Raw genomic sequence first — 9758 nt, 5'->3', positions numbered from 1 at the left:
TGCCTCTTGTCCTTTGGGTGGACATTTCTAAAAGGCATGCTATACTCTTCTTAGACTGAGCTCAATCACCAGTTGTCCACACTGGTCAACTTGATGAACTTTTCTTCCTTCCTTTATTCTCATCTCTCTTTGGACTCTCACTCCTGCTCTTTATTGTTACTTCTAAATGCCATCTGGAAATAAATCAGACTCTGCTTTCAGGGGAACTCAAACTAAAACACAGTCAAACCATCATATATGTATTTGTTACACAAGGTTTATCTCCAAGGGAATTCATTTATTTTTCCTGCACTGTCACCCTCATTGAAGAATAAAACCATCCTTATTTTGGTACTATATGTCATTTCTTTTTCTTCAATAGTTGTACAGATTTCAGCTACTATTATGTTGGCCCCAATCTATCCATGTATGAAACTATGGAACCATCTCAACTTGCCCTATTGAGAATGCACTTCATCCTTCAAACTTTTTTGACTACTCTCCCCATCCAAGTTTTTCAAGTCTGTGTCCCTGGCCCTAGAAACTTTATTTGTATATGACAGCATGCAGATAAAGAAGTAGAATAACAGGAGATAAAACTAGACCACTGGTACTATCAACAGTGTCAGCTACTTTCTGAGGGCAATGCCCTTTTCTTTATGTCAAACATAAAGGAAAAATTCTAGTAGTAGCAATATTCTAAATCTTGTAAAATTTACTTAATCATTAACTCTGGAGAATAAATTGATCCCAGTGGCAAAACTAAAACATAAATTAACTGTAGAAAACTACAAAATATTTACCAGTAATAAGCTATTTTTGTTTTTCTTAAGAGAAACTGACAACACATTTTTTAGTGACCTCGAAGCTTCTTTTCTCTCAGTGATGCTGTATTTCACATATGTCCTTCTTTTTAAGAAAATATTTATTACCATATTGATAATAAATTTTTTATTATATATTATTTGCTAGAGTTTTTCTGTCTTTTAGGCTGTTTTCTTTGGAGTGTTATTATTCAGTTAACAAATATTAGTTGAGTGTCAACTATGCACTAGTGACTGTATTACGTATTGGAAAACGCATATGAACATAAATTTTGGATCTCAAGTCCTTCATACTTTGGTAGGGGAGGCACATAGCAAACAGGAAATTTGTATATAACATTTAAGGCCTCTATAATGTAAAATGGAACCACAGGTAAGGATAACACAGCTGTGAGTTAAGCCACTCTACCTCTTTTTTCACTCAGTCTTTTGAGAGATACATTCTATCTAATAACTAGTAGCCATTACTTATTTTTCCTGATTCTCCCTCCTCCCACCCTCCACCTTCTGAAAGGCCCTACTATGTGTGGTTCCCCTCTATATGTCCATATGTTCTCATCATTTCGCTTCCACTTATAAGTAAAAATATGCGGTATTTGGTTTTCTGTTTCTGTCTTAGTTGTTCCTTTCTCAGAAAAAGAAATTTACATATTTCTACACTATACTAAAACACTGTTTCTTTTTCATTTTGTTTACATTTGAGATATCAACTCAACTCTGCATACATAGTTCTACTCTTAAATGCAATGAGGTAGACAAGAATACACATCTCCAATAAGGTAACATTTTTCCTAATATAGAGGAACTATATTTCTGTTAAGCAATTATTAGAAAAGATCCTCATTAAGTGCTTATGTACAAACAGGGAAATATATGTGCATTTTAAACTCTTTAATTCTTATGCCAAACTGCTTGTTTATTTAGATGTATGAAAGTAGGTATGTTTTATTACCAAATATTATTTATTCAACACAATACACCTCTAAGTATAAAATGAAGATAATAGGACTAAAATATTTTTGAGAAGATAATTTAAATGTTGGTGTAACTCAAAGCAATCTAATATACACCCTTGCACTACATGTAATTGACTTTGGATTTGGGATGGGGAGAGACAGTTTCTTGAAATCGCAATAACTTTTAATAATTTTAATGCATTTTGAAAGGAGGAAATAGTATTTTTATAATGGTGAAAAATTGGATAATTTTTAGGAATAAGAACTCTCCTTAATGTTTTTGCCACTGTGAACATCTTTAAAGGTGAGGAGATAGAGAGAGAGAGATGTTTAGAGAGACTCAGCAAATCTTACACAATAGTGCTGCAAATTTCTGAAAGAAGATGGTTGTAGTATCAGGTGTGCTTTGGGGGTTGGAAAAGTTACTTTCTTGTTTCTTGCAACCCGTTCCAACTACCGATTGTTCTTTTAAGACAATTTGTAAAGGTAAACTGTGATATTTAATATTCCGTATGTAAGAAATCTGAAACATTGAGGATTTTGCACAGAATATTCGTGGCTAAAAGTCAGACGTCGTCTGCTGCAGGCTTAATGGGTAGTGATCTCACATGTATACACGTATTTTATCTTCATATTTATTTTCTAATAGGCAGTCAAAGTGGAAAAATGGAAAACCAAATTAAAGAAGATTTATCTTCTACTATTCCAATAAGATAATTAAAACATTTACATTAAGGCAACGAAAGACACAGTTCATTGCTTCATTAGCGACTCAACAGAAATCATAATGATAATGATTATTTTGATACGTATTCTTGACATAGATGAGCAGAATAAATATTTACCATCTATTTTTCTATTTATTCTGTTTATATGTTGATGTAGGCATATATTTTCTTGTTTAAGTAATTGTTCTCTGTCTTGTATTGGACTGTAGTGAACACTTAATTACTGAAGAAGGTATTTTTTTGTTGTTTGTTTGGACCCAAGACAGAAGTCAATTTTCCTTAAAAAGAAGAAATATTTAAAAATTTCACCGTCTTGGCATATGTAGAAAATATTAACAGCAAAGGGAAGGATAAGAAAGAAATCAAGAGTAAACTGGGACAAGTAAGAGTAAAGATAATATTTGGTGGTAAGCAGATAGCTGAATGCTTTACAGGCAATCAGTATCTTTCAAATAGTTAATAACTTCTCAAATAAAATATGAGTGTTGAGATATTACAGAGAGATAATAGTAAAAATTGACCTAATTTGAACAATTACCCTTTATACCAAGAAAGGATTAGTAGAAATATGGTGAGAGAGGGAGTCAGAGGAAAGAGAGAGAGAAAGAGAGAGAGAGAAGGGCTGAAACAGAGAGAAAGAAACAGACTGAACAGAGAATTAATTTTGAAGTCCATAAGCAAATCTTGTTAGTTCTGATTTCTTTTTCTTTTTTTTTCTCATTAAACTTTGTTCTAATGGGTCTCAAAATTCTGTGACAGATTTTTGGTCAAGTTGTTTCGATTAAAAAAAGTACTGATTTTAGGCCGGGCATGGTGGCTCATGCCTGTAATCCTGGCAATTTGGGAGGCCGAGGGGGGCAGATCACCTGAGGTCAGGAGTTCAAGATCAGCCTCGGCAACATGATGAAACCCTGTCTCTACAAAAATACAAAAATTAGCTGGGCATGACAGCAGGTACCTGTAATCCCAGCTACTCAGGAGGCTGAGGTGGGAGAATCACTTGAACCTGGGAGGTGGAGGTTGCAGTGAGCTAGAGATCATGCCGCTACACTCCAGCCTGGGCAACAGAGTGAGACTCTGTCTCAAAAAAAAAAAAAGTACTGATTTTAAATACTAAGAACTTAAAACTGCCACACACACATACACACACACACACAAACACACACACATACACACGTGGTCCACAAAACATTCTGCTCTCCTTCTGAAGGTTTTACAATGCATTGTAATCATTAACCGTTCTTTTACTATTAAACTTAAATGGCCAATGGAAACAAAAAGTTCTGAGATAATTCTTTCACCACTGATTAAAACCGGGGTGACAGATACTAGGGATAATATTCACTAGCCTTCTGAGTTTTCTGCGCAGACTTGGTGACCTTGCCAGCTCCAGCAGCCTTCTTGTCCACTGCTTTCATGATACCCATGGCAACTGTCTGTCTCATATGACAAACAGCAAAGTGACCCAGAGGTGGATAGTCTGAGAAGCACTCTACACACACGGGCTTGCCAGGAACCATATAAACTATGGTAGCGTCACCAGACTTCAAGAATTTAGGGCCATCTTCCAGCTTTCTACCAGAATGGCGATCAATCTTTTCCTTCAGCTCAGCAAACTTACATGCAATGTGAGCCATGTGGCAGTCCAATACAGGGGCATAGCCAGCACTTATTTGGCCTGGATGGTTCAGGATAATCACCTGAGCAGTGAAGCCAGCTGCTTCCATTAGTGGGTCATTTTTGCTGTCACCAGCATCATTGCCATGACGAACATTCTTGACAGACACATTCTTGACATTGAAGCCCACAATGTCCCTAGGAAGAGCTTCTTCACTCAAAGTTTCATGGTGTATTTCAATAGACTACTTCAGTTGTCACACTGACTGGAGCACCATACGGGGTTTGAGAACACCAGTCTCTACTCAGCCAACAGGAACAGTACCAATACCACCACTTTTTGTAGACATCCTGGAGAGGCAGGCGAAGGGGCTTGGTAGTTGGACGAGTTGGTGGTAGGATGCAGTCCAGAGTGCCAAGCAGCATGGTTCCACTGGTATTGCCATCCTTACGGGTGGTTTTCCATCCCTTGAACCAAGGCATGTTAGCACTTGGCTCCAGCATGTTGTCACCATTCCAACCAGAAATTGGCACAAATGCTACTGTGTCAAGGTTGCAGCCAATTTTCATAACATTAAGTGCTGACTTCCTTAACGATTTCCTCACCTCTTCTGGCTATAGGGTGGCTCAGTGGAATCTATTTGGTTAACACTAACTATGAGTTGTTTCACCCCCAGTGTGTAAGCCAGAAGGGCATGCTCCTAGGTCTGTCCTTCTTGGAGATACTGGCTTCAAATTTACCAACACCAGCAGCAACAATCAGGACAGCACAGTCAGCCTGAGATGTCCCTGTAATCATGTTTTTGATGAAGTCTCTGTGTCCTGGGCCATCAGTGATACTCATGTAGTACTTACTGGTCTCATATGTCTACAGGGAGATACCGATGGTGATACCACGTTCACACTCAACTTTCAGTTTATCTAAGACCCAGGCCTACTTGAAGGAGCACTTTCCCATCTCAGCAGCCTCCTTCTCAAATTTTTGAATGGTTCTTTTGTCGATGCCAATACATTTGTAGATCAGATGGCCAGAAGTGGTGGACTTGCCTGAACCTAAGGGTCCAATTATGAGAGCATTGATATTAGTCTTTTCCTTTCCCATTTTGGTGTTTAGAGGTAGTTTTCTCTCATCTCTCTCTCTCTTTTTTTCTCATGGGTTAAGTGTCTTTTTAATTGAAAAGCTAACAAACTGTCCAGTTACATTTCTCCCAAAAACCAGTAAACTGGGTAGTAACTGAGTCTCTAGGCAATATATTGAAAGCTAAGAGGATTCAAAATAAAATTAAAGAAAAAGAAAACAAGTCCTCAGATGCAATGAAGTGAGCCCTGCCACAAAGAGGTTAATCAGTACAGTGGTACTCCTTGATTGCAGGAGGCTGGAAGACATTCTAGTAACTCCACTCAGAACATTTACTTCAAGAAGCCTTTTTCCAGTTTTCAACTCACGAATAAAGATAACATTTTGTTAATTCTAGTATAGAAAATTTTGTTTGCAAGTTGATTTATTTATAGTGCCAACTTTTAAAAGGTCACTAAGTTAACTGGACAATAAACTAGGCAGACACTGCTTTACAAAAAAAGAGGGAAAGGCCAAAATTCCACCTATAGAGAACCTACAGTTCAGTTTTATTCAGAACTAAGGAAAAAGAACCTTTTGATCATACTAGAAGAAACTCAGCCATAGGTTTGGAATCTGTACTCAAACTACACATGCAATGAGGACAATATTCTGCTAATACAATTGACTTGCGGCTGCATTTGTCTACTGTTTGTCTAATATTAACAATTATCAACAGAGCAGGGCAACTAGTATTTGGAACAATCCTTGCATAACATTCCACTTCTCTTCACATCACTGGTTCTCTTTGCGTACCGGGCTCCCCTCCTCTTCAGTAAAGCAATTTTTTTTTTTTTTTTTTTTTAGACTGAGTCTTGCTCTGTCACCCAGGCTGGAGCGCAGTGGTGTGATCTCCGCTCACTGCAAACTCTGCCTCCCCGGTTCACACTATTCTCCCGCCTCAGCCTCCGGAGTAGCTGGGACTATAGGCGCCCGCCACCATGCCCGGCTAATTTTTTTGTATTTTTTTAGTAGAGACGGAGTTTCACCGTGTTAGCCAGGATGGTCTAGATAGATCTCCTGACCTCCTGATCCGCCTGTCTTGGCCTCCCAAAGTGCTGGGATTACAAGCGTGAGCCACCGCACAGAGCACAGGAAGGTCATTTTTGATATTGAAGGTCTTGCGAATCTCTTCAGGAGTTTTCCTCTTGACCATATTGGCAACACTCTTGCAAGTAACATCAAGCAAACCTTTGACGTCTAAGTAGTTTGCAGCCAGATTAAGTTCGAAAAGTGTTCCTTGGTCAACTTTCAGGAATTCTTGGTCCCAAACAGAGATATCGTCTGTTCGCTTTTCTTTGTCCTCATCATCTTAGGGAGGAGGAGGGTTATCCTTGTGGTGGGTGCGCCACTGAATGACTTTTTAAAATATTGCTGCATTAGCATTCGGTAGAGGAACCGGGTCATCATCTCCTTCATCATGCATTCCCAAATCTCCCAGCATGGTCTTGATAGTCACAGATTGCTTGACAATTTCCACATCAACTTCAAATCTCTCTCCACCAGAACTCTGCAACTTAATTGAAGGCATGGTGTTCTGTGTTAAGGAGACGGCCGGCGGGAGGCTGACTAGAGTTGGGAGGCGACAGCGAAGGAAGAGAAAGGCGGAGGAAGAAGCCACTACAGTGGCGCGACGCAGCATCTTTAGAGGTAGTTTTCAAGACACTTAGGCTCTGCCAGCAACCTGTTGCAAAAAAGTTAGTTCTGTTTTCATATCTCACCGTTCTAGTCTTACCAGTTTTTCTTTCCAAGAATATTGCAATAGCATCCTAACTGGTCTGGTTGATTTATCACTTATTCTCCTGTGGTCTTTTATTTTCATTGTAACCAAAGGAATTTACTTACGACATAAATATATTGGCTACATCTAAATGCAAGGGAGGCTGAATATTAATGAGCATTGGTCTTCTCATTCCCTGTTCTCTCTTATCTCCTGGGAAATTATTTCAAGTTCTACGTACCCATTCTCACAGCTTCTGTGTGCTTTGCACTTAGGACCTTCTTCAGAGGACCACCTTGTTTGCAGAAGTGCCAGCGCCTGACTGCTGCAGAAGTGTGAATGTTCAGCCCTCTTACCTTAAAGCGGGACAGACTTTGCAATGTAATTTATATTACAGAACACGCAAAGAATTAGGATGAGGCGTTGATTTCACCTGAACTTGCACTTTTGTTTAGGTTTTCTGCTTCCCCCTCCTCCTTATCAGCTTCTTAATAAATCATCTGCACAAGAATCCACAGCTCAGGGGAGTCGGACCTAAAGATGCACCCGTCTTTCCCCTCTGTTCCTGATACACGAGTTTCTCTGCTCTTCCTTGAACCTGCACCAAGTCCCAACTTCCAGGACTTGTAGATGGTTTTCTTTCTGTCTGGAATGCCATTTTCCCACATGTCCACACAGTTCACATCTTTACTTCCTTCTTGTCTCCACTCAAATATCACTTTTTCAGGGATGTCTTTCATGACCACTCTATGTTTTCTACCCTATCCCAGTCCATACATTTATCCCCACTTACCATTCTCCACAACATTCATCTTCATTTATTTATGTTTGCGAACTAAGTGTTTTCCACACGTGGGCATACATCCCATGTGTCTTCATTCCCCAGCTGCATTCTAGCACACAGTGCAAGAGCCTGATTACATAAAAGGCATTCAGCACATGTTTTAAAATGAAATGTACAAATGAGTAACTATGCAAAACTTAACTACACAGTAAACTGAATAAAATTTTTATTCTATAATTAAGCATTATGTTGCCTGTCTAATGTCCAAAATTAAAGAAACCCTAAATGAATGATTACAGATAAATATCTGGACTAGTTGTGCCTCAACAATTTATTGCAGAAATAATTGTCATCTTCATTGTAGACCTGATAACCAAGCTGACATGGGAGCTGTGATAAATGTACTGCATAACAGTTCATGAAATCACAACTTCCGAAAATAGTACTGAACATTAGTTAAATACTCCACCTGAAACATGTCAGAAAGTTGAATATATTTGCTGAAGATAAAATACATGGTACAGGAGTCCTCTCACAGAGCTTTGCACTGTTAAGAGAATAAAAACCTTTGTGACATAAAATAACCTTCAGAATTAAATTACAATACAAGGAATTGAAAGACAGTAAAACTTTCTCAATAGTTTTATGGGAATGAGTAAGCTTGGAAGGGAATGAGCTGTAAAGATAATGCTGAGGTAGTAAACGCATTAATAAATTAAAAGAGAAAGAGAATCAAAACATGAAATCAAGAGTGAATTTTAAAGGTAACTTGATCAGAACATCAGCAAAGGCCGCTGGAGACAGGAAGCTGCTAGAGAATGCTCTGCAGTCAGACTGCAGCTCTGGGTATATATTATCCTTTCTCTCTATTTTTTTTGTCCTGAAGAGACAGACGTCCTTTGTTACTGGTTTGACTGTCTCTGGGGAACACTAAAAACTGTATGGTAACCTGCAGTAAAGTTAAGTCAAGTTCTCTCTGAGAGACACAGAGTTACATGGAGTCAGGCTGTCTGTCCATTATTATCCACAATGTGAGTGCCTAAGTTTTAATCTGAACAAGGGACTTATGACTGAACATATATCACTATATTGGCGTATCATATTGACTTTCTGATAATGTTCTAAAGCCAGTTGAATAAGAGAGAGAAAATGCCACTGGGTACAAATTGTGGCATCAATTCTCTGCCAGACTGATCAATTGGATTTATATATTACCTCCAGCTACAATCTTAAAATCTATAGTTTTACTCTCTCTTCAGTGCACAGCTCACAGTTTAAATAATTGCGGATTCAAATGAATTTTAAAAGGATCGAACAGTCTTAAATTAAAAATGTGTGAACATTGTTGTTTTAACCACTCTTAATTATTTACTAATTTAACTCAATGGATTCACCTTTTCTCTCTTTCTCTCTCTCTCTTCACTGTTCTTTCTTCTTTTCGTTCTCTAATTCCTCTAAGAGCAAAGACTCTGTGTTCATCCTTCAAATAATTTATAATGATTTTAATCAATAAAATTAATATAATATATACATAGATTTACAGATACCTTCAACTGGCTTATCAAAAACTATCAGAAGTTCTGAATTATAAGTTCTTTGCCCTCAGACCTAACTGCCTCTCTCTTGTAATTATAATATTTGAAAATCCATTCATTAGATATCAATGTTGTATAAGAAAAATTAAAAATACATTTACTGAAAAATGCTTCCAGCAGAATACAACACTGTAGCCCTTTTTTGAATGAAATCTTTGTACAAAATTGCAAAGCTCAGACAGTAACCCAAAACATAATGCCACTTGCAGGAAATTCAACATGTATTAGAAAAATTAGGCAAAAGCAAATAACATAAAGGTGATTTTAATGTGTCTCAGAATTTTTCTCCACATTTTGGATGTTAAGAAACATTACGGCCGTGCGCGGTGGCTCAAGCCTGTAATCCCAGCACTTTGGGAGGCCGAGACGGGTGGATCACGAGGTCAGGAGATCGAGACCATCCTGATCTACACGGTGAAACCCTGTCTCTACTAAAAA

General features: G+C 38.1%; 2 pseudogenes across 1 annotated transcript; both read right to left on the bottom strand.

Moving 5' to 3' along the window:
* Nucleotides 1-3815: 3815 nt before the first annotated feature.
* LOC111552099 lies at nucleotides 3816-4963 on the bottom strand (annotated as a pseudogene).
* Nucleotides 4964-5893: 930 nt separating this feature from the next.
* Nucleotides 5894-6855, bottom strand: LOC111552067 (annotated as a pseudogene). Its single transcript, XR_003309718.1, has 2 exons — nucleotides 6322-6855; nucleotides 5894-6002 (listed from the first exon to the last, which is right to left on the bottom strand). The product of XR_003309718.1 is annotated as an S-phase kinase-associated protein 1 pseudogene (transcript).
* Nucleotides 6856-9758: the final 2903 nt, after the last annotated feature.

The sequence above is a fragment of the Piliocolobus tephrosceles genome, chromosome 10, assembly GCF_002776525.5.
Source record: "Piliocolobus tephrosceles isolate RC106 chromosome 10, ASM277652v3, whole genome shotgun sequence".
Classification (NCBI taxonomy): Eukaryota; Metazoa; Chordata; class Mammalia; order Primates; family Cercopithecidae; genus Piliocolobus; species Piliocolobus tephrosceles.
This window is presented reverse-complemented; position numbering and strand designations above follow the sequence as displayed.